Source organism: Microtus pennsylvanicus, chromosome 2 (assembly GCF_037038515.1).
Source record: "Microtus pennsylvanicus isolate mMicPen1 chromosome 2, mMicPen1.hap1, whole genome shotgun sequence".
Classification (NCBI taxonomy): Eukaryota; Metazoa; Chordata; class Mammalia; order Rodentia; family Cricetidae; genus Microtus; species Microtus pennsylvanicus.
Genome location: NC_134580.1, coordinates 131,760,500 through 131,785,539, shown reverse-complemented (window position 1 = coordinate 131,785,539; position 25,040 = coordinate 131,760,500). Strand labels below are relative to the sequence as shown.

The following is a 25,040-nucleotide window of genomic DNA, read 5'->3' as shown; positions in this document are numbered from 1 at the left end:
CCTGTAACCTCAGTTCCAGAGCATCTGATGCTCTCTCCTGGCTTCGGCAGGCACCAGGCATGCATGCAGTACACAGACACACACACAGGCAAAACACCCAAGCATATAAAATAAAAATAAGTCTTTTTTACAAACTGAAAATAAAGTTTAAAAAGTACATGACCTTGAACAAATCACTTCCCCTCTTCCCTTTTCCACCAGTCAATCATTTCTGATCACAGAGCAACGTGCCAATGACACAGAAAGGAGTGAAACACGAATCCCGCCCTCAAGGCGGACGGAGGCAAGTCTTCACCTTTTCAATCACAGAAGGAAGGAAGCCACGGCCCCTCTGGCACCCAGCAGTCAAAAGCATGAGAGGCATAAAGGGTGCAAGGGACTGTGCAGCAGCCAGCTCTGTGCTCTGAGAGGAGGGGGATCAGCGGCTGTTCACCACTGCATATTATTTTATCCAGTGTATGTTCCAAAACGCTCTCAATCATCTTCCTATTGTTGGACATTTAGTCCCAATTTGCTGCTATTATAGACGAGTTCTGATGGGGATTTATCCAAAGGAATTCATTCAAAAGAAAAAAGCCAGATGCTCAAATAAGATGCTGCCTAGACCACGGAATGATTGACAGGAGACCAGCCCTTCCCTCTCTCACCAAGCCTCAAGCTGAATTCCCCATGGCTCTCCCCACCCCCACACTGCACCACCATACTGTTCCTCCCTCAACCTGGCAAGCCACATGCCATCCCACGGAGGGACATCTTCATGCAGCTTCGACCTTCTTCCCTTCCCAGGCTAAGACTCCAAGAGGAGGCTTCTTGGCAAGGTCACAGTCTGCCCCTTTTTTGTGGGCCACACACCTGCCAGAGCGACCTTCCCCTAACACCATCCTACCACACTCCTCTGCAGGCCAAATCCTTCCAAAGGTCCCCAGAACCTCCAGGCTCACATCCAGCCCAAATACCTCTGCCTGACATTTAAGACAGAAGGGATAGAGGAAAATCCTTATAGAGTTGCTGCGATGTGCTAGCACCACGGCGAGCCTTTCCGTAATTACCACCACGAGGGTCCCACAGTCACACTTTACAAATGAAGAAAATGAAGCCCAAACCTGCTTCCAAGTGACGTTTCCAAGGCCACAGAGCTGGTACCCATCAGAGTGAATTCCAGAGCTTTCTCGGAGACACAGCACAGCCGACTTTCTGAGTCACCTCCCAGCTCCTTGGGCCCTCCCTGGACTCTGTCTCCTGCACCCGGTGTCACCTGCTCTTCTTTCAAGGCATCCATTTCCCTCCACACCCCTACAAAGTTCGAACTCTTAGTGGCCAGCTTAAGTGTGCAGCCCTTCTCGAAGCCTTCCCTGAGCATCAAAACGGGCAGACACTCTAGTGTACTCTTACCTCTGGGGCCAGGATGGCTCTGTCATCCATGACTTACAGAGCGGGAGAGGGGTGTGTGTGTGCGAGCGCGCAGGCATGCACACGTGTGCACTTGCCATGGCATGCGCACAGCAGTCACAGGACAAACTTTCAGGGGTCAGTCCTCCCATCCACTGTAGATGGAACCCAGATCGCCAAGTTTGCGTGGCAAGCACTTATATTCACTAAGGCATCTCGCGGGCCCTTTCCTTTTGTTCATTTTTTGGTTGACAGAATCTCACTATGTGACTTAATGCTGGCTGGCTTAGAGCTCATTCTGCATCTCAAGCTGGCCTCAAGCTTATGGCAATCCTCCTGCCTCAGCCTTCCAAGTGCTGCTATGACCAACATGAGCCCATGCCCAGCTTAGACCTGAGACTTTTGAGGAATGGAATGCAGCTGGTTGGATGACTGCTTCCAAGTGAAAAAAAAACGAAAACGACCTCTAGACGGTACAGGCTGGCTGTCTACACAAACTCTGGGAAGCGGCTCTGACCTACCCTGCCTCTCCCACCCCTCAGCGGCCTTCAGTAAACCTATAAAGTGATCTCCAAAGTGGGAGGAAGAAAAATTGCTACCTCACAGGGTTTTGTGAGGAATGTAGGAGTTGTACACGTAAGAAATGAAAATAGTTCCTGGCATGTAGTAAGAGCTCAATAAATGTTAGCTGCTGCTATTCTTATCCAAAAGTCTCCTTCCTACAAGGAAAGCAGGGCCAGCTTGCTGCCACCCCCAGCCAGGCATAGGTCCCTGCTGACGGGGATACAGTCCTGGCCGGTGCTTCGACATTTCCTCTGTGTGGCTTCTGGCCGCTGGAGCTCTACCAAATGTAGCAGGGGGCAAGTGACAGGGCCAGCTAGCAAGCAGAAAGCCGATGCTAACCCCTCCCATTCATACCTCTTTGACCCTACTCCTGGAGGCCTTGGAGCCACAGAACTACCCTTGCCTCTCTGACAGACTCAGTGCAAGGGCTTCCCTACCTGGATCAGCCCAGGCTGCCAGCTAATCACGGAGTTCAACTAGACACTAACCAGGTGCTCTCAGACACTGTCCCAGGAACACAGTCATGGTAAACGCAGACTCCTACAGCCCCATACTTTCCAGCTGTGTGGCCTCTGGCAGGTAACCTCTCTGAGTCTCAATGCATCTGTCAAAGTGTCTAATATTATCTCATAGGGTTGCTGGGAGAGGACACATAGCACTTATTGGGGCACAGCACACATTAGGTGCCCAGTAAATACCATCTCTCTGATTGTACAGTCCCCAGTAGTGCTCCAGGCTGAAATGGTCACCTCCCTTTAATAAAGAGTGCAGAGAAGTCTAGACAGTGGCCCACAGAAGTGTGAGGCTGGAGCCGACAGACGCCCTTCCCACTGCAGTTTGTCCAGTCAAGAGACCTTTTGACTGTCCCTGGCGGCTCAAGCCCAGAATACCTCTGGACCCCCAGCATCCTCTCCGTTCTGTATACTCCAAGAGTACTCAAGGCCCTTTATGACCTGGCCTCTATTGCTCGGCTCACGGGAGCAGGAAGAGCTGGGAGGCAATGTGAGGGCTCTCCTAAAACGGGGCCATGGCCTCCAGCCTTTAATGTACAGCCCCTGGCAGAGTGTTATGGAATAACAACCACAGCAGCCAGGGAGCAGGCCTGTGGGCAAGGAAGAACCCTTAATCAAAAAGCTCAAGGCGTGAACACATTAGTGCTAGCTCTCTCAATGAGTAGCTGTGTGACCTTGGACAAGTCATTTGCCTCCTTTCTCCAGTAACTCGGTGAGAACCGCAGGGCCCAGCCTTGTTTCCATGGGGCTCTTCTGAAGGACCCCTTCAAGAAGCTCACGGAGCTGGGCCCAGGGCACTGCCACAGGCCTGGGGAATGCATTAACAGGAGCAAAGCCCTCCCCAGTGACCTCCTCCAAGACTGATTTCGGGTGTTCCCCAAATCCTAGGGATTGTGTTCGGTGAGCCATAAGTTTTATACACCAGTTTCTCGGCTAGTGGGACCCCAGGCTGGCCAATAGAAGCTAGCTCCTTGACAGGCAGCGCCTTTCTGGACCACCAGGACTGGGTAGAAGCCGTTGGATGTTGCCAGTCACAAGATCCATCTGGAGTCATGGATGGGGAACAGGGACATAGCACCTCTATTCTACATACCCCAGCCTGGAACAGGAACCTCTAGGGCCACCATCCAACTGCTAAGGCTCACAGAGGCCAGCCTGATGGAGCAGCTGGACCCTGCCCAGCTCCAGAGAGGTCCTAAAGCCAGCCCTTTCACACTCCCACCTTGGGGTGCAGGGGAGGTGAAACGACACCCCAGAGTGATGGTAGGAACACGTAGGAACCAGTGCACCGCAGAGCTCTAGGGGAAGCAAGACGCGAGAACCATGGCTGGTCTAGAGAGAAAGACTCCGAATGCTTTTGGGACGCTTGCTTTCAAGACCCTGTGGACTCTCTGGCCCATGCAGCCAGTCAGTGGCTTCAGCACCCAATAAACACCTGTCCCCAAGACCCCAGCCTCTTGGGGACTCAACCTCTCCAAGTGTGATACACACAAGGCATCTACCTCTGATCAGGGGTGCAAACTACCGGCAGGGCAATGCTAATCTGAATCCTCAGAGGTGCTAGGGATAAGGTTCATACACCCAGCTCAGGGAGGGAAAGGAGGAAGGATAGGGAGCCCATACAAGTGGGAAAGGGTCTGTAAACAGAGGATGAGGATGATACCAGGGATCCCCCAAGCAGCCAGCCTCTAGCCAAGATACTGTCCTGCAGCATCGGAAAGCTAGAGAAGACCAGAGACCCAAAGAAGGCAGCTGGGGTGGGCTCCAGAACAGAGTGGGCCAGCTTCCTGAGCCTATCGCCCCGCAACGGCTCATTCTACACCAAGGTGCCAGCTGACTCCTGGCACTGAGGAGGCTGCGAAGGTGAGAGGACCAGTGATCTCCTCACATTGGCCAAGGGGGCCAACAGCCTTCAGACTCAGCTAGTAATCTCGCCCCCTCTCCTCCCTGAGGACTGGAGGCTGGGCCTAGATGTAGCACACCCGGGCCCCCCATGCCACCTGATCACCGGTCCCCATGTGCCTACCTGGGCCTGGGGGTCCCCATCTCGGGCCGGCTGGGCGAGGGCCGATCCCCTCGGCTCCTCCGGGCCCGCAGGCCGCGGGGCGGGGCGGCGCGGGCGGGCTCTGCGGAGCAGCCTGTTCCGCGACACCCCCGCCTGCTGATGGATGCCGACTGCAGCAGTGGCGGCGGCCGCGGCGGTCGGCGTGCGCCGGGGGCTGGGCACCGTGCCCACAGCCCCGGGCCTGGCGCCCGCCGCGCGGCCCGCCCCCGCCGCGGCCTCCGTGCCCAGCCCAGGGGCGGCCGCGAGCCTGCCTCCTCGCTAGCGGCGCCCAACCCCTGCCTCCGCCTCCTCGACAGCCTGCCTTGCCTCCCCCGCCCTTTCTCCTGTCCCAGCCACCCGCGGTCCACTGCGGGCCGAAGTGGCCGTCTCCACCCGGGCCCTGGACAGCCGGTCTCCTCGCTCGCTCGCTCGCGGGCTCTCTGGGCCAAGCCCTAGTGGGGGCTCAGGGAGAGAGGGAGGGGGAGGGGAGAAGAAGGAGGAGGATCCCTGACTCAGAAGAGGTGACTCAGCCTCTGCGGGCCTCCCATCCCACGGAGTCGGATCCCCTTCACTCCCCTGCAGCCCAGTGCGGGGCACAACCCGCCTGGGATGTAGCGTTCCTCTCCCACTAGGGAATCCGCATGTCAACTGCCTTCCGGGAATCATCCCGGCTTGAGTGTCTCCTGGGTGTGTGTGTGCCCCAGTACGTGCCTCTGTGACCATGACATTAGTGTAACAGCGAAGGAATCCTGTAGGGGTTGGACCTGCATAAAGATGTTTACTATATATAAAGGCACACCGTGGTGTGTGCAGCCAGGTTCTAAGAAGGGGCCACAGAGGTCAAGGCTCAAAGCCAAGCTAAACCCTGCTCCTCCCCTCCCGCGGCGCTGTTACAACTCAAAAAGCCAGTTCCACCAGGACACCTCCCTCTTATTCAAGCCTTTGGCAGTCACAGAGCACTCTGGGAAATAGAGGGCCTGGGTTCCAATCTAGTTCTGCTACTGGTTCAGCAAGTACTCTTGGCCAGTTGCTGCTGTGCTCAAGGCTTTCCTTTGCAAACCATGAAAGAAGGGATTAGATTTTAACTAAACCTGTCTTTGGGCCCCAGTTTCGTGGGGAAGGCCTGGGAGAGTTGGCAGCAACTCAAACAACTCATACACGGTCGCCAAAGACTGCTTCCATGGCTCTACAACAGTAACCCATGTGACCCTCACCCCTAAACATTACCAGGCATGCTCAGTCCTCCTTTCATCCAATCACCTTGCATACCTACTATGTGTGGATCCCTTCTTTCATCCTCTTGCATACCTACTATGTGTGGATCCCTTCTTTCATCCTTCTAACATCTTGCATACCTACTATGTGTGGATCCCTTCTTTCATCCTTCTAACCATCTTGCATACCTACTATGTGTGCATCCCTTCTTTCATCCTTCTAACGATCTTACACACCTACTATGTGCAGGCCACTGCTCTGTGCCATAGTACTGGACATCCCGAAACTGTGAAGCCCCCCAGATGTGGTCTGAGCCCTCAGTCATCTACCCCTCCACACACTGCAGTTGGCAGTGTTCTCTTGTGTGTGTGTGTGTGTGTGTGTGTACCACCTCTGCTCAGCTTGTCCCACACCTACCTCCTCCCCAACCTCTCTCTTCCAGGTAACATAAATCCTAACCCCAAACCTGGAACTCTGTAGGCCGTGCCCTCTCCCAGAATTCCTTAGGGAATTCAAGGCAACCACAACTCTGTCCCTTTGCCCTACCACCAACCAGGCCTTCCCTTCATCTGGTGCCTCCAGAGGTAGCTTCCAGGACCTTGCTGCTGCCTGTTGTCCACCAGACTCAGGAGTGACGTTCTGGTCTTGCAGAATAACACTAGCACACCCAGCTCCAGACAAGAGGTAGAAAACAGATCCACTCAAGCCAAGTGGGAAGTGCTCCCTGATAGACCTTATCCCCTGGCCTCCCTCACCCAGGAAGCCTCACACAGGTCCTTAGGAGGAGGGCCTTTGGGTAAACCACTTACCCTTAAAAGTATACACTATTTGAGTTCAGTGTTTATTTGAATTCATTACTGGACCAATCTGCCAAGCTCAGGAGTGACAGCAGAGGAACTCACTGCTCCGTGGGCACATTTGTGGAGACAGCCTCCCTCCGCTGCCTGCCTCTCGGCATTTTGCTTCCACGGTAACCTTTCCTCTTCTGCTTTCTCAACCACAGGCTCCCAAGGCTGCAAAGCCAAGGCCCTCCCATTCCTCACAGTTTAACTCTTTCCCAGACACCCCCTCTCCATTCCCCAGGCATTGCTACAACCCCCGGCCCTCCCCTGGGGCTGAGCCTGGTTCCCAGCCTCATCAGCCACATGGAGCCTCTCGCTTTCCCAGGAAAACCCAGGCTACTTCAGGACCAAAGCAGGATGTTCCCAGACTTCATTTTGGATTCATACCCAAAGGGCCCAATTCACTTCCGCTCAGTGGCAACATGCTGAAAACTGGGCTGCTTCTAGAATGATGTTTGCTTCTATTTCTATTGTTTTTATCATCATTTTCTGTGATTATATTCTATTCCTATTAGCTTTCCGGTTTGCAAAGTACTTGATTTCACAGCATCATTTGACACAGTGGCATTCCCCTCCCGCAATTTAGAAATAAGTAGCCAAGGCCTAGAGTGGGAAGTGATTTGGTCAAGGTCACTCTACAAATAATGTGGGCTCTCTGGACCAGGGCCCTTCCACTTCCCCCACATAATTTCTCCAGAGAAACCACAAATAAGAGACCGTATTGGGGACACTAAAGAATGCATGGTTTTACAGGCGTCGTTGAAATCACCATCCTGTTACTTTCTGCTTCCACTCCTCAAGCAGGGAAACTGAGGCATGGGACTGATTCAACACCACCATGTCTCATGAAAGCCTCCATAGAGAAACATCAGTGATCCTGGTGAGAAAGCCTACGGCACCGTGTCTTTAGATGTGAACTAGTCGGCTTCCAGCCCTGGCTGGCTCTCTCTCCCACTTCTGTTTAACTTGCACGAGCTGTTTGACCTCTCTGAGCCCCAGTTTAATCACTTGTAAGTTAAGAGGAACTCCCTGCTACACATCTGTTAATGCCGTGATGGGAGTTCAGCAGAGCCTTGCAGAAGAGGGAGGGCAGGGCGCTTGAACTTCCTCCCTGCTCTGCCTAAGGAGGAGGAGAAAGTCTTTTCTCTTAAATTTTAATAATAAGGGGACTTGAAGGCATTAAAGTCCAAGATCTATGAAAGCCAGGACCCAGGGAGAAGGCAGACCATGCAGCATCAGCCCCAGGCCTCCAAGACCACTGGAGGGTCAGAGACTGCACCAGAGTCAGACAGGACTCCTCCAACATCCGTGGACCTTTCAGAGGAGGAACTCAGGCCCCCAGCAAAGTAGAACCTGCCAAAGCTACCTCAGGTAGTTAGGGACCTAGGGATTGCATCACCCAGGGCTGCTTGGTCTGTTGCAGGAACAGGGAGAGGTGAGAGGCGTTCTCAGTGCTGGAAGCACAGCTTTCCCTCAGTCAGCAGTGCCGCTTACACCGAGGCAATCCCCGGACACAGAGAAGGAAGAACCGGGAAGTGTGCCCTTGAGTTCACAGTGGTCCAGTGGGCAAGGACAACACACACGCCAGCACATCGGAGGAGGGCAGATTAACCACACCGCCACTCGCTGAGCCCTTCCCTGAGCCTGGCACTAGACACACATTCATGTGAGTAATCCCCGAGACAATTCTCCAGCCTGAAATTACTAAGCCCCTTTCCAGCTGAAGTGACCGAGGCTCAGAGCACTGATGGCGTGCCAAAGCTCACCCTGCTGACACACATAGCACGGCTAGAACGTGACCGCCAGAGCCAGTTGATGCCAAACCCGGAGCTCCGACCCTCACAGACTGACTCCTCCTGGCCTTAAGGTCTGCGCTAATCAACATGGGAGCCTCTGGCCGCAGGTGGCTATCAACTACCCAGAATGTACAAATGGAAACATGCAGTAAACGTAAGACAGATGGCGGATTTTGAAGTCTGTGTAATACAATTAGAGAGAAAGTTATATATCCCAGTCATTCTTGTATTGATATTATGAGACCAGGCATGTTACTATGGGTTCCCAACCCTTGAGAGATGGAGGCAGAAGAATCAGGACTTCAAGGCTAGCCCTAGTTACTAGCGCAAAGAAAATTAATTAATTAAAAATTATAGATGTATCTGATTAAATAAAATCTCATTAGAATAATGTCATTTGGGGTGTGTGTGTGTGTGTGTGTGTGTGTGTGTGTGTGTGTGTGTGTTGCTAAGAATCCAATTCGGGACCTTGGGCATGCTAGACAACACTATCTAAGCCAAGCTTAATGCCAGTCCTGGCTGTGTGTGCATGTAGTATGTGCACATGTGGATGTACATGGATGTGAGTGCATGTGGAGTTCATCAGGTGCTCTCCTCCTCATCGTTTTGAGACAAGGCTTTTCCACTGAACACAGTGCCTAGACCAACCAGGCTAGTCTCAGAGTCACGGGGACCCATCTCCCTCTGCCTCCCACAAGCTGGGTTTAAGGGTGTGCACCATCACACCCAATTTGGTTCTTTTTGTTTTGTACCAAGTTTTTGTTGTTATTTTTACATAAAGTCTTGCTATGCTGCCCAGCAGGCTGGAGTTGAACTCCTAGACTCAAGGGACCCTCCCACTCCAGCTTCTCAAGTGCTGGGACTAAAAGCACGCACAAGCTGCTTTTTGTCTTAATTTGTATGCATGACTTCCATGTGTGGCTCACACTCTGTTTCCTGTGGTCGGTATGGACTTAGATACTCCGACGTCCTAGCAGAGTCCCTGGAGGTGAGAAAAGGTATCTTGGAGGAGGGGGCAGCTAAGACACACTGGATTAAAACAGAGGTCACACAACGAGGGTATTTCAGGGCAAGAGATGGGCAAGACATCCGGCTCTGGCCCCAGAGGGCAGCAGGGCCTGGGTGGGCTGAGCTAAGCCCCAGGCAGCCGAGAGCTGGACCAGAGGGAGGAAGCTACTGGAGCCAAGTTTTCCAAATCAGCGTGTCCCTTGGGCTTGGGAAGCTCAGCCTGGCAAGGCTGCTCTCCCTCCCTCACTGCTGGCACTCACGGATGCCACTGCGGGATGGCTGGGTCCGAGCTGAAGAAGGCAGGGTTAGATGGACAAAGCACAGAGTGGCAGGGACCCTCCCCCGCTAGCTGCCCCCGCCCCCCACCTTCTTTCCTCTCCACTTCTCTAGGAAGCCCTCCTGAAATGCAGTGCCCAGCGGGTCTCACCTCCCCTTGAACCTTGGCCTAGATTGGGAACCGCATGCTCCCACACAGAGTCTGGTGCAGATTGCCGCTGATGCCCAAGCTGCAGGGCAGCCAGGGAGTATAAAGCGCTAACTCGTCCATAGCTAGCGTAGCGCGGTGAAGAGTGAAGCTATCCCTGTGAAGGGTTGGTACGAGATGTGGGCACTCCAGTACAGGAGCTCCAAGACCTTGGCAAAGCCTTGACCTGTCTGAACCTAGGGTGCTATGGGCACATCCTCTTAGCACTGCTACAAGATAATAAGACATTATCCACCAAGGAGGCAGCTCAGACCCTCTCCCCTACCACAGGTGAGACCCCTCACCTACCACTACAGTAGCCTTGTATTCTAGTACAAGTCAACATAACCTCAAGAGTGCATTCCTTCCAAGGAAAGCCACCCTGCCCTCCCCTCCTGCACCCGCTCTCTGCTTCCTCCATCCAGGCCCCATCCAGCCCAGCAAGCCTTCTCTGCCTGCCACTTCCTTGTCTCCTCCTGTCTCCACTTCTGAGTTCCAGGCTCAGTGGTCAGTGAGGCACTCTAACAACACTGCCTCCTCTCACAGGCAGGAAACTTGCTCTCCGCTGCCATCTTGGTACACACCGCCAAGCCTTGGACAGAGCTGGGCATCCATCCCCATGGCATGGACATCTGACTATCGTGGCTGATCTCCAAGGGGCACATCTAAGGGCACACTCTGCCCACCTTCTAAGTGAAGAGCCTGTAGCAGCACCTCACTCTCTGGCAAAGAACTCACTTCAGCTTGACTCTCGAGACCTCTACCAGCTGGATCTCTCCTTGGTGTCTCAGCTTCAGTTCAGGCCCTCAGAATGGCTCTGTCACACTGATGGTTCTGGGTCCCCAGGGGACAGTAGCTCAGCCACAAGCTTACTTCCACATGTGCTTTTCCTCTGCCTGGATGAACTACCCCTTTCCCATGGTCTTTCTCATCAGTGCCCAGGAAGTCCTTGCTCACCCCCTCCTCCCTGCAGCAACCCCCTACAGCTACACACAACATTGGCCTTCCCCTCCTTCCAGCACTCTGCCCACTGGCCCTGGGTCATGTGACTTGCAGAAAGCTCTTAACCTCCTGATGCGCTTTCTCAGAGAAGCCACTTTGCATCTTTCAAACCATGCGGGTCCTACTTGGTGTTCATCTGAGTGCAGTATGATCACCTTCAGCCCAGAGTCAGAGGTCAGGAAGCAAGGGAAGTCAGGAGTTCACCAGAATGTCAGGACACTCGGGAGGATGAGCTCTGCCATCTCAATTTCACCTTGGCTACAATTCCTTCTGGAGGCTCCATGCTTCCAGGCACTGCGTGGGAAATCTGCCCTCCTCTAGGAGTCTGAAAACCATGCTATGGGGCCTGAATATGAAAAATGTGGCTGACTTCCCACTGGATACAGACTGCCACCCAGCCTGCCATCCAGAGCCCGAAGTGTCAGCTGGGGTTTTGTTGTGGTGGCATCACAGGCTCCTTGCAGTCAGAGGAGGTCTCAGAGAGCATCACACAGAGGCTGTGAGGAGGGAGGGGCAGTAGGAAAGAAGCTGTCTGTGTGCCTGTGGTCCTGGTGCGAGATGAGGCCGCGGTGTCACTACCCGTCAGCGTCATTTTTGCAGTGTTAGGATCCCCAGTTACAGGCTGGCACAGCGCCCAGCAATTTGCCTCCATTTTCCATCTTAAATCTCTCACCACCCTGTAAGGCAGAAATTACATATCCACCTTGATTTTACAGGGGACGAAACTGAAGTCACTAGCTCAGTGTTCCACTGCTAACGAATAGAGGACCAAGACTCAGCCACAGACGTACCTAAACCTGGAGCTTGTACTTGTCCCCTCGTGACCCTGCATGCCTTTGGCTGAACACAAATACACTGTGGAAACGCTGAGACAAGAGACAACGAGCATGCTAATTTGTGATGCACTTAAGTGCACTTTTTGTATCTATGTTATGTTCAATAAGGAAGTTTATTGTGTGTGGATGTGTGTGGGAAAGAATGCAGTAACAGAGAAAGGACAGTCTTGGCTGTCCATCTTGTTTGTTTTCAAAGCAGGATCTCTCACAGCCTCAGGGATCTACCAGTCTCTGGCTCCCTGGCACTGAGATTGCAAGCATGCCAGGGCCTATTTTAAAAACAAGACAAAAAGCATGGACCTTGAAGATTTAGCTTGGATCTTTAAACTATCTCCCCAGCTCTAGAAAGGTGGTTTTGGTTTTGGTTTTAGTTTTGAGACAGTCTCACTCTATCTCTGCCTGTCTTAGAACTCACTACGTAGACTAGGCTGGCTTTAAACTCACAGAGATCAGCCTGCTTCTGCCTCCCAAGGGCTGGGATTAAAGGCATGAGCCACCACACCAGAAAGAAAATTCTTTGAAAATATGTTTTCTGTGAGCTGGGGATTTGGGGTGTGAAGTGCTCTTATGCACTAGGGTCTCAGAACAGCAGGACGTCTCTTTGTTTCTTTCCAGTCGTCTCTGCATTCAGATAAGAGCTGATCTGAAAACCCTCATGAACTACTGAGCCAGGACCAACAATTCACCCATTGCCCATTGTTCTGCTTCAAGCACGTGCTTGTCTCTCAGCCTCCACCCTGGGACCACCCAGCCAATACTCCGTTTGCACAAGCTGGCGCTGGGCTGCAGCCTTTGCAACCTTCTCCTCATCCATCCATCTGCAGAGACCAGACGGCCAGACCAGCCGCTGCACCACCACTTAATCCAGCTTTTCAGGCAGCCAGGCAGCGACGTCTGGGTGTTCCCATCTACTTGTACCAGGCCAGATTGGGTAGAGAAAATGCCTGTGTGTAAACACAGCCTTCTGCTTCAATGGCTCCTGCTTGGAGTCCCCTGGCCAACAGGGCCCTCTGTGACTTTTATCTCCCTGCCCAAAATAACCATTGGCAGCGGTGGTTCTCTGGGCATGGATCGGACTGATAGGAGTCTCAAGCAGCTTGAGGATAGGAAAGACACATTTTCATCTTTGCATTCCCAGTGCTCCAGTGCAAAAGTCTGTGGCATTTATCTAGATCCTCCACATACTTGGAAGGGACCTACAGTGGGAAGTGAGAGCTTGCTATAGGAAACGGTCACATGATCTCAAAGTTAACAGTTGAGTAGAAAATAAAATAGGATACCAGCCAATTGCAGCAGAATACAGAAATCAGGAAAGGTACGAAGAAAATGATGATGATGGGGAAAGAAACGGGAGGAAAGCAGATGTCAAAGGCTTTAAGGGCTGAACAATCTGGGTTAAAAGCTAGCATAAAAACAGGGAGGTGAGAAAGGCCAAGAGAGGCGCCGGAAACTGGACCCACGCGGGAGCACTTGGGATACTGAGCGCTGAGGCAGGGACTGGAAAGGCAGATGGTGCCAATCAGAGCCTTGACTGACACTCCAAGTGGTTGCCAGCCCTGTCTAGCCACCTGTGATCTGTGCGGAAACGAGACAAAATGCAAACTCCACAGTGCGCTGGGTGCTCACCAGACTCTGAAGGTCCGAACCCATCCATCGCTGCAGAAATCTCTGTGACATAGTGACAGAGACAACGGGGGGTGGGGGGAGTGAGAGGGCTGAGGAAGATGTGGGATGTGACCAGAGATGGTTTGCACCTGAGAGAGGAGATGACTGAAGGGTAGCAGAGGCCAAGTGGAGCATCAGTAGTCCTGGGGAGATCAAGAGCCACCTCTAGGGTGAGAAGGAAGAGAGCTGGGTGGACCAGAGAGCTTGCTGTGCAAGCCTGACCACCTGAATTCAGACACCCAGACGCCAGCAAAAGCCAGGCATGGAGGCATGTATTTCGGTAACTGCAGTAATGTGCATATCTATGATCCCAGAGTGCACCTAGCAGGGATAGAACAAGGAGACAGGAATCCCCAGGGCCTGAGGGGAAGTTAGCCTGGCAAACATTACAGTGAAGACAGACTTTTGTCTCAAATGAGGTGAAAGGTGGGGGCAAAATGTGAGGTTGTCCTCTGACCTCCACATGTAAGTAGTGACAGGAATGTGCACATGAACACACACATACACACACACACACATTAAACACACACACACATGCACATACACACTACACACATATATACATACACATTACACACACATACACATTATACACATGCACACACATACATATATACATTACACATGTATATACATTATACACACATTACACACAAATACACGCTATACACACAAACACATACACACTCATACACATTACATACACAAATACACATTACACACACATATACACACATTACACATACACACAGGGAATAAAATAATCATATCTCTCTTCTCCACTAATTTCTCCCTACCAGTAAGCAGAAGGGTGCTGGTTTTCCAGGTGTCATTTCTGGAGCAGCAGAATCACCTGGAACTCCCGGTGTGGGATGCTAGAAATCCGCCCAGACCTACTGAATCAGAAGCCAGCTCAAGAGTGCCCATCAGCTCCCTGTATTATGATGGATGCTAAAATTTGAGCTCTGCGATATAGACACTCAGAGCCACACCACAGCTCAAGGGCAACCTTGGTCTCTGAAGTCAGAGGACCTGGCTTCATGTACTTACTCAGCCATTTAGTAGGAGTGATTAATGTTTGTGCCTCAATTTCCTTATTACAACTCTAAGTGGTTATTGTAAGGACAAACAGAGGTAACATATCATATCTTAGAAAACATCTAACTAAGATGGTCATAGTGGTACATGCCTTTCATCCCAGAACTTGGGAAGCAGAGGCAGGCAGATTTCTGTGAGTTCAAGGACAACCTGGTCTACACAGTGAGTTTCAGGACAGTCAGAGATACACAGTGAGATCCTATCTCAGAAAGAGAAAAAAGATAAAAGAAAAGGTAAAATGTCCAACTAAAGCAAATGTTCAATGGACATTACTTGGAAGGCCGAGACAGGCAGACAGAGCCAGCCTGGGCTACAAAGTCAGCCCCTGTCCCAGGAAGAAAAAGACAAGGATGAGAAAAGGAGGGAAGGAGAGGAAGCAGCAATCAGCCATGGTAGCACCCAGCACTACAGAAGCAGAGGCAGGAGGATCTCTGTAAGTTCGAGGTCAGCCTGGTTTACAGCCAGTTGTGGGACAGCCAGGATACTGTCTCAAGGAACCAAATCAATAAATAAAAGAACAAGCATTTGGTTTCCTCACCTACAACATGAACAGGTTGAAGGAGCATACATCTTAACTTTTCAGGAAGCATGATTTTCTTGAAAACACAATGAAAACTGCAGGATTTTCCCTTAGAAAATACACATGGCATCAAGCAGACAAGGGTTACGCTCATGTCTTTATTGTACCTCAAAAGGAGACTTCTTGAAGCCCATGCATAGATCACCCTCTGTGACCATGAGTACTTAGAAACATTGGCCCAGGCAGTGTCTGATAAACCATGGTAAGTCTGTTCTCTCTGTGTGTGTGCACGCACACACACGTGTGTATTGTATTCATATCTTAATTTAAAGGAACACTTTCTATGCATGCACACATTGGAAAAACAAAAGATACCTATATTTACACTATATATATCTACTACATATGTGATATATACATATGGGGGAGGGAGGGAGGCGGGGGGGCAGGATCACACTATAGTCCATACTGGCCTCCAACTTTCCCATCTTTACCCGACGTGAAGATTCCACTGAGGAAAATTAGAAAGAGGCTTTGGCGGGACAATATTGTACAGTGGGCCACTGCCATGTTTTCCTCCTGGAGTCTGTCTGTCTCAGTGGAGAATGGGCATGGGGTCCTGAACACAAACCATTGCCGCTCTGCTGCTTCCCAAAGAAAAGACAGATTGTTCCCAGGTCTGCCAAGCAGAAGGCGCAGAGCCTGCCTCTCATCCTCACCCGACTCCAAGCCCTTGGCTGGGAGGCCAACCAATAAAGGGGCTCCCAATGCTGCCTCCATCTCAACTCACTCTGCCTCTCCCTCACCCCCCTCCAAGAACCAAGCCAATGGCTGTACCAACAGACAGACACCTGGTAGCACAGTCGCTTGAAACACAAGAGCTGTTTTCAGAAGCCAAGAGACAGGACGTGGGGCAGGTCTACTGTCAGAGTTACAGCCGCCACCACCAGCCCCCACAGGTCATTGTCCACCACATGGATGCTCTAATGTGTCAACCTGGCCACGGAAGCCACGCCAACCTCTAGGATGGATGGCTTGGATTGATCACCATGCTTATCCTGCAGGCAAGGCACAGATCCCAGCAGGGAAAAGGCTACCAGGTGTGAGGAGAAGCAGCCAGACTGGACCAAGGAGCAACCACACTCTCCCTCGACCAGTGTGAGCCAACATAGAGGACTGCACAGGCAACCCCACAGCATGGCTATCTAGCCTTGCCAGGCTAGTCCGGAGCCCCTTCGCGGCGGCTGCTCTTGCCTCTCTCCCTGCTACCCATGACTGTGCTGTGGTCTGGATATTAAGGGCTGAGCCTTGGGAAGCTCCACCAATTTGGACACTCTCAGGGCAGAAACAGGCAGAGTCCCAGAATTTGCTGGCAAGACAGTGTGGCCAACCAGAGGGCTCCAGATTTAGTGAAGAGACCTTGACTCCAAAAATAAGGTGGGGAAGATTGGAGGAAGACAGGCAATGTCAATCTCTGGCCCCCATATGCACACATATATGTGTATATACCCTCCCACAGATGCACACAGAACATGCGCACCACACACACATATCACACACACATACACACACACAAATGAGGCGAATCTATGTGTTGCTATGTAAATGTAATCATGGTTATAACACAGAGTTAAAAATCAAGCAGCTACAAAACACAAATATATGATCCAAATGCTACTGAAAGTGTGTATATGTACAAAAAAGAAATGGAAAAAGTCACAATTTTTTTTATGAGACAGGATCATACTCTGTAGCCCAGGCTGGCTTCAAATTAGCAATCCTCCTGCCTCAGCCACCCCAGGACTGGGATTACAAACTTGAACTATCATGTTCAATTTAGAAAATTATCTTGGGCCGGAGAGGTGGCTCAGTGTTTAAGAGCAGGTGCTGCTCTTTCAAAAGACCTGAGTTCAGTCCCCAGTACCTACATCAGGCAGCTCACAATTACAGGTAACTCTAGCTCTTGGGGATCTGATGCCCCCTTCCAGCCTCCATGGGTGTACATGTACACACATGCGCGCACACACACACACACACAAATCTTTTTTAAAAAATATATACTATTTTTTAAAAAATATATCAGGCAACGACACCTTTGCTGTCTGAGCCACAGTTTCTTAATGGCTTGGGACTCCCCAAGCAGACCAGCAAGCCCCCAAGGATCTCTGGACCTTCAGTGCTGGCATTACAAGGGCATGCCACCACACTTAGCATGTTTTTAAACAAGGGTCTAGGGTCAAGTTCAGGTCCTCATGCTTTAAAATACAACATTTTTTTTAAAATGTTACCAGAGGTTTTCCATCACAATGGGATCATTTATTTTTGCTTCTCTGGGCTTTGTTTTGCTTATTTTGTGGTAGACATATGGACCTGTATTATTTACATTAGAGAAAGAGCAATTAGAGAAACGGCACCCTCATCTCTGGCCAGAACTATTCAAAATCCTTCCTAGAATCTCAACAGAGCCCCCCTTTCAGTCCCCAAAGTTCCCTTCTGCTTTTGAACTTTGCTGCCCTTCTCAGCCACTCCCTGGAGTCCCACTAATTGGGAGCCTGGCCAGCAGGTCCCCATCATCTCCTGACATAGCCCCCACAGTGGAAGTTCCCTCTAGGGCTCCCTGCCGGTGAATCTATCCCTGCCAGAGGGAGTCCAGTGCCTTCATTCTACAGCAAAGGAAAAAAGCAATTATGAGACAGGCTGGCTCGGTGGCACAGCCTCACATCTGCACTGGCTCTTCCTCCCCGTGAGGCACATTTTCAATCACTTCTTGGGATGGACGGATCCGGTCTTACAGATGAAGAAGCTGACTGGGGCCCAGCAAACACAGTAGCCATGCAGCTTACGGGAGTTACACTGGGGTGCCAGTCCCCGTGCGAATTTGACCAATGAGAAGCTAAACGGAAGAAATGAACAGCTTGTCCTGAGCCCATGATCTACAGAAGGTTCTGCAGAGTCTCTGCTCCTCCTCCCCACTCTTCTCTTCCTGGCAAAGATCCCAATGGCTGCACCACCATCTCCTCCCAGAACCCTACAAAAGCCCATCTGGGGCCACGTGCCCTGCATCGCCACTTCAACCCATCATCATTCCCTCCCACCGCTGGCAATGGGTCCTGCTGCCTCCTCGGGTCTCCTAGCAACAAGATCTCCTGCAGGGCCACCACTCTCCACCTCTGGGCTCTTCCAGCTGGGCCTGTCTCACCAGGGAGGGGACTGCTGGCTTGCTCCTCTTCTGGGGGCCACTGTATCCACATGGGGCGGGTGGAGGAGAAGCGTGGAGATGGAGCCGGCCCTCATGGCGCCCACTCTGAGCTTGCATGGCCCCCATTATGGGCCTGCTCCCAGCCTCCACATTTGGGGCACGAGTTCTGGCTGTGGTAACCTTTTCTTGCACCTCACACTATCTGCTGACTGGGACAAAAAAAGGGAGCCAAATCTTAGGGCTTCAATTTTAGTAGACTCCAATTTATTTTTGTACTTTTAAAATGCATGGATTCTTCCCACTAGAATATTTAATATTCAAAGCAATAATTAAAAACACTAGTGACAAGGGGCCTGGGGATATAGGCCAGTGGTAGAGAGTTTGTCTAGAAGTACAAGATCCTGGGTTTGATTCCCAGAAACACATACACACACACCAAAAACAAGCAAACAAGCATCATCAACAACAAAAAACCTTTTAAAAATGCATTAGCTCCAGCTGGACTATATCTCAGTTGGCACAGAGATTGCCTTACAAGATGCCTGGATTCAATCCTAATACCACATAAACTGGCCTGGTGTGCACATTTATAATCCCAGCATTTAGAAGGTGGAGACCGAAGGACCAGAAGTTCAAGGTCATCCTTGGCTATATAGAAAGTTCCAGGCCAGCCTATGACACAGGAAGCCCTGTCTCAAAACAAAACAAATCTAGAAAGTTGCTTTAGGTAATGCTCACAATCACACCAAAGAAATAAACACTTCTGTTTCTATGCCCATTTTACAAACAACAAAACTGATCACTAACATGCCTAAGGAAATCCAACTAATAAATAGCAGCACATGAATTTAAATAACTGTGTCTGACACCCGTGTGCATGTTCTGGCCACTGGATCTCTTTGGAAATAAGCTGGTCTTAACCGGGCAGTGGTGGCACACACCTTTAATCGGGAGGCAGAGGCAGGTAGATCTCTCTGAGCTAGTTCCAGGACAGACAGCTAGGGCTGTTACACAGAGAAACCCTGTCTCAAAAAAGAAGGAAGGAAAGAAAGATCAGCTGGTCCTAGCCTCTTAAATGAGACTCAGAGGAGAAAGGGGATGTGTACTCAGGCGGTGCGTCCTTATTCACCGAGCATCTTCAGGGTGAGCTATGAATGTAGGAAAGCACACTGTTTGTGCCATTGACTAGAAGGACTATGCATGACGGCTTCTTGGAATTCGTGATACTATTCCTCTTTCCTATACATTGGAAAATCTCTATAATAAAGAGTAAAAAAAAAAAAATGTAGAAAAAAAGACCCAGAAATATGGCAGCAAGCATGCAAATTTTAAGCTGATCTACAAAAATCATCCAAACGTCAGAATATTTTTCTCCGGTAGTTTTGAAAGTCTGAGAAGGGCAAGTGTCATGGAGTCTACTTAGTAGCCCCTTTCCTCAGCTTTCTACAGAATTTTCTAGAAAATATTTTATGTTGTTACCAGGAAGTCTGGGAGCTAGGGGAACCCCAACCAGGTAGGCTGGGCCCTCCTGACTCTTTGTGGGGGTATAGTATCCCTGTCCCCAAGGAGCTGGCCCTCTGGGGCTGCTTCTTTGAGGATCTACAAGTTGGTCACCACATGATATGGAGGGAGATCCCGGCAGCCACTGTGAATCCGGAAGTCTATGATTAGAAAGCAAATTACAGGCCTTGTTCTGTTGGTTTCCACCACACAAAACCTTCCTGGACGTCAAAAAGCTTTCATGCAAGTTGTTCGGGTTTTCCAGAGAGCACGAACACACATGAGGCTGCAGAAGTGGTATAAAGGTAGCAAGACAGCACCACCGAGGCAGAAAATTGCCCAGACTGTGGCGGCGCTCAGACCGCAGGGAGGCAGCACTCTGCGACAATTCAAAGCAGGGCTTGGACAGCAGCCAGAGCTCCTCTCTGTCTCAAGGCTTCCTAGCTGTGAGACTTTGAGCAAATAACCAATGTCTCTGAGGTTTTATTTGTCCACTATAAACTGGGGCTGATTTTCTCTGCTATACCCGGCTGATAGACAGAATGAGACAACATATATCAAACATCTAACCTAGTTCCCACCACAGGATTGACCAGACACAATAAACACCGGCTTTTAAATAAGCAATAATGGGGCAGGGGAGATGGCTCAGTCAGTGAAACACTTGCCTTAAAAGTATGAGGATCTGAATTTGGACCCCTAGAACCCACATAAAAAGCTGGGTGCGGGGGCACGCACTGCAATCCCAGCAATTGTGAGATGGAGGAAGCTCACGGGTCAGCTAGGATAGCCTATTACGTGACATTCCAGGGCAATGAGAGACCCTGTCTGAAAAAGAGTGGAAAACACCCGAGGTTATCTTCTGACCTACATGTGCACACGCATACACACACACACACACACACCGATATGCATGTGCCCACTCTAAATATACACTTCTGAGTATAAATCCAAAAGAGGTGAAAACATCATCCACAAGACAGCTCCACACCCTGGGCTGCTGCAGCTGGGTTAGTCACAATAGCCAAGAGGTAAGAAAAATGAAGACGAAGAAGAAAAGAAAAAAGAGCATCTATTGATAACAAAATGTGACATACACAATGAAGTATTATTCTGCCTCAGAAAGGAACATGAATGACCCTTAAGAACATTATGCTAAGTGAAATAAGCCATTCATAAAAAGACAAACGTTGTGTGAGTCCACGTAGGGGAGGTTTCTAGTCAAATTTACAGAGGCAGAAAATAGAGTGGTGGCTGCTACAGGCTGGAAGAGACAGGGAATGGGGAGTTATTGTTTAATGAATAGAATTTCAGTTTTTCAAGATAAAGAAGTTCTGTAGAGCCAACAAAAGGCTTGGCAAGTAAGAAGTAAGAGTCTCATACCTGGTAGCCGGAGATTGATCTCTAGATCCCAATATGGAAGGAAAGACGCAACCCTCGAAAGTTGTCCTCTGACCTTCCAGCATGTTGAAGTACACACACACACACACACACCTGCTCACGTTCGTGCTCTCTCTCTCTCTCTTTCATACACACACACACACACACACACACACACACACACCATTATTATCATCAACAATGCTGCTTTATTTTTAAAAGTTAAAGAGATGATGGTAGTGATGGCCACACAATGAGAACATCCTTAACACCACTAAACCGTACACTTAAACTGAGGGTCTAGCCAGGTAGGGGTGGTGGCACATGTCTTTAATCCCAGCACTTGGGAGGCAGAGGCAGATTGATCTCTGTGAGTCTGAGGCCAGCCTAGTGCACAGAGTGAGTTCCAGGACAGCCAGGATGGTTACACAGAGAAACCCTGTCTAAAAACAAAAACCAAAAGAAGCAAGCCCGAGTATTGAAGGAGATGACTTAATGGGCAAAACCACTTGCTTTGCAAGTGTGAGGACCCAAGTTTGAATCTCCAGCACCCATGTTTGCCTGTTTGTTGTTGTTATTGTTGTTTTTTAAGCCGGACATAGATGGATATGCCCGTAACTTCCACATCAAAGGCAAAGACAGGTCAAGTCCAAGAACTCACTAGCCAGTCAGCCTGGCTGCAAGAGCAAGTTTCAGAGTCGGTGAAAGACCCTGTCAAGACAGAAAGGCAGAGAGCGACAGAGGAAGACACCAGTGCCTGGTCTGGCCTCCACACTGATGCACGTGGGCATAGGCCCCATATACTCACACAAAAAGATACAATCCGCACGTACACACACACACACAAAGACAGCAAATTTTAGGATATATATATATATATATATATATATATAGCCACAATTTAAAGAAAAATTTAGTGCTACACAGAAAAACGAACACGAAGAGAAGACTAAAAGCTAACGACAGAATACGCGACCTGAGAGAGCCGAGACCGCAGTTCTACCAAGACACCGCTATAATGGTATAGACCTTAAATCCCAACAGAGAGATGGAGCTCTGAGATCTTAAGGCTAGCCTTGTCTCGACAGCAAATTCCAGACCAGACAGGGCTACATAACGAGTTCCTGTCTCAAAACACAAAGGACAAAAAGAAACATTCAGACGTCACACAACCTGCAGCCACTCAGCCTCCTTGTCTGCAGGATCTTCTGGTTCATCACGCCACCCTTATTGTTTTATGATATCAAGTTTGAGCTTACATAGCCACGAGTTTAATAACCCCGACAAGCCTAATAATTCTGGGAGTCAGCTTTAAAGAAAGGGTTGGGACAGAGAGACCTGGGTTCAAATCCCAGTCCCATTGCTTCCTAATTGAGTGGCTGTTCAATTCCTATATAGTAGAAGAAAACAATGGAGGCGGGGCTAAGAGCTTGGCTTATAGGCCCTGCTATCCGAGTCCTGATGAGAACTATGGAGGAGCCTGCTACATAGTACTCTATCACAAATACTATGGTGGGGGGATAGTTGACAAGGGTTTATTTAATTGACTCATTGATGCAGCATTGGGGCTTGAACGCAGGGCTTCACATGAGCTACGTGGAGTATGTTTTCAGTGGCTAACAAGAAGGAACCCTAGTCTCAAAGCTCCAGCTTTTGAGTTCCACTCCTGAAATCATGGACCATTAAAGCTAGCAGGAAACCCATTTTACAGACAACAGGATCAAGACCCATTAGAAAATGACTTACCCAAGGTCATGGAGCGAATTACTGTGAAAGGATCTGTAACCTTGACTCCCACTGACTGAATCCTACAGTACAAATCCCTGCTATCAGGGAAGCTGCCTTTGTCTGCAGACTTGGGAGGAAAGGAAGGTGGGCTTCCAGGCCCCAAACACCAAAATGTAGCTGGCCCTAGCCCAAGTGGGAATAGAGCAATCCTGCCCTCTGATTGGCCCGTGGCAGAAGCAGGGCGAGACTCCCATGGCGGAAGGACCAGGCCAACTGGGCCAGCAGCCAGAGTGGCGCCAAAGGCACAGCTCGGAGCCCTCTCACCAGCTACATAATAAAGTAATTATGGGATTAGGGATAAAATTAGTCACTTGTGTAATTATTTTCCTTAGAACAAGAGCAGAAAGGGCCTTTTTAAAAGAGTCACTCCTTGGCCATCCCGAGAGTACCGACGCAGCCGCAGATGAGTGCACACAGACACAGCAATGATGTGATGGAGGGAGAAGCTCTAACCCTCAGAGACAGGAGTTATAAGGAACACCTTGTCACTCTGTCACAGAAACATTGCCTTCCATCAAGCACCTTTAGAAGGGAGAATCTGGTAAAACACTCTCTTCATGTAAGAATGATATCACACCTGTTTGTGTGGGTGTGTGCACATGTGTGCTTCTATGTGTGGAAGCCAGAGAGTTGGCGCTGGGTGTTTCCCTTGAGCGCCCTCTGCCTTATATTTTTGAGACGGGGTCTGTCACTGAACCCAAAGCTCATCAATTCAGCTATGCTGGTTAGCCCGCTGTCTGCCTTCCTTCCTAGTGCCAGGACTAAAGATGAACACTGCCGCTTCCACTCCTATGTGGCCTCTGAGGATCTGAATTCAGGTCTTCATTCCCATATAAGAAGCATTTTACCAACTGAGCCATCTCCCCTGCTCCTGATGGAATCGTCTCTTATGTCTCTCCCCAGTCAGAGCACAGTGGACTTGAATTATAAGTACTGCCTCCATCTTGAAGTCGATGATACAAAAATCCAGGCAGGAGCTGAGGGACCAGAGGTGTCAGTTGCTATGGTAGGTAGAATAAAGGCTTGTACCCAAAGGCGTTCATACCCTCACACCCAGAAGCTGTGGGCATTACCTCACATGCAAATGAGATTTCCCACTTATGATTCAGGGAAAGAGTCTGAGATGGAGGATGATCTGGAATTTTCCATGGGACCTATGTAAACACAGGGATCTTGCGGTAAAAGATGAAGAAGACATGAGAAACAGACGAGACAGGGTGGTGGAAGTAGGAGCTGGAAGGAACCCACTGCTGAGTTGGAAGGACAAGTCAAGGAATGGGGGTAACCCGCAGATGCTAACAGGATATGGTACTGTCCCCCCCTGGCAGCCCTACCAAAACCTTGACCTTTGTCCCATAAGGCAAACTGTGCAGACTGATATAATTCCAGAGCTTTAAGATCCTAAGTATGTGGTAACTTGCCAGGGAAGGGCAGGCTTAACAGGTAGAGTGTTTGCTTAGCGTCTAGAAAAACCTGAGTTCGATTCTCAGCACTATGTAAAACTGGGAGTAATATGTACCTGTGATCCCAACATCCTGAGGCAGGCGGATCAGAAGTTCAAGGCCATCCTTATCTACACAGTATCTGCAGCCAGACTAGACTGTGTGAGACCCAGACACAAAACCTAGGAAACAAAGGAGCCTCCGGAGTCAGTCTCGAGGCCATCTCCCTCTAGGTTGGAACTCTCATAAAACTCCCTCTTCCAGGGTCAGCCAAGGAGACTCCCTGATGCCAGACATCTCCTGAATGGATCAGTGGAAGAGGCCCAAAGAGATACCACTGGGGACACGGAGTCCAAGAGAAGGTGACAGCTCTGGGTGGAAAACGGAAGCATGCCTAGAACTCCACTTCTTAGTCAAGAGCCTTTAACTAAACCGCAACTGAGAGTCACTTTTCCCATAAACCAGATGGGGTGGGGTGGGGCTGCACCAGGGAAAGAGGCCCAGAGTCCTCTCCCTAGCCCCAGCTCTGCCCTGAATCAGCAGGTGGTCACACATCAGCTCCTCCCTCCTTCGGGCTTGTCACCAAGTCCTGTCACCGTGGCTCACTCCTCTGCAGCATCAAGCGGAGTCCACGGACAGAAACGCTCTGCGGACCCTGCGGGATGACTCACCCTCACGAGGCTCAGGGTCAGCTGAGGAATCAGACTCAGGCAGCGAAGTGAGGGGAACCTGGTCTGAACCTCAGCAGTGTAACCCTACGCCCACCCGCACTCCCAG

General features: G+C 50.3%; 1 protein-coding gene across 8 annotated transcripts in view; it reads right to left on the bottom strand.

Moving 5' to 3' along the window:
- Epb41l1 (erythrocyte membrane protein band 4.1 like 1) overlaps window positions 1-25,040 on the bottom strand; it is a 123,846-nt gene that overhangs the window by 64,345 nt on the left and 34,461 nt on the right. Inside the window, exon 1 of one of the 8 annotated variants that reach the window (XM_075962740.1) lies at window positions 4,492-4,975. The exons of 4 other annotated variants lie outside the window; for them this stretch is intronic. The gene's annotated coding sequence lies outside the window, so the exon portion shown is untranslated. Of the gene's footprint in view, window positions 1-4,491; window positions 4,976-25,040 lie in introns of those variants that run through there. 3 more of the 8 variants (XM_075962747.1, XM_075962755.1, XM_075962751.1) reach the window with 3 other exon arrangements.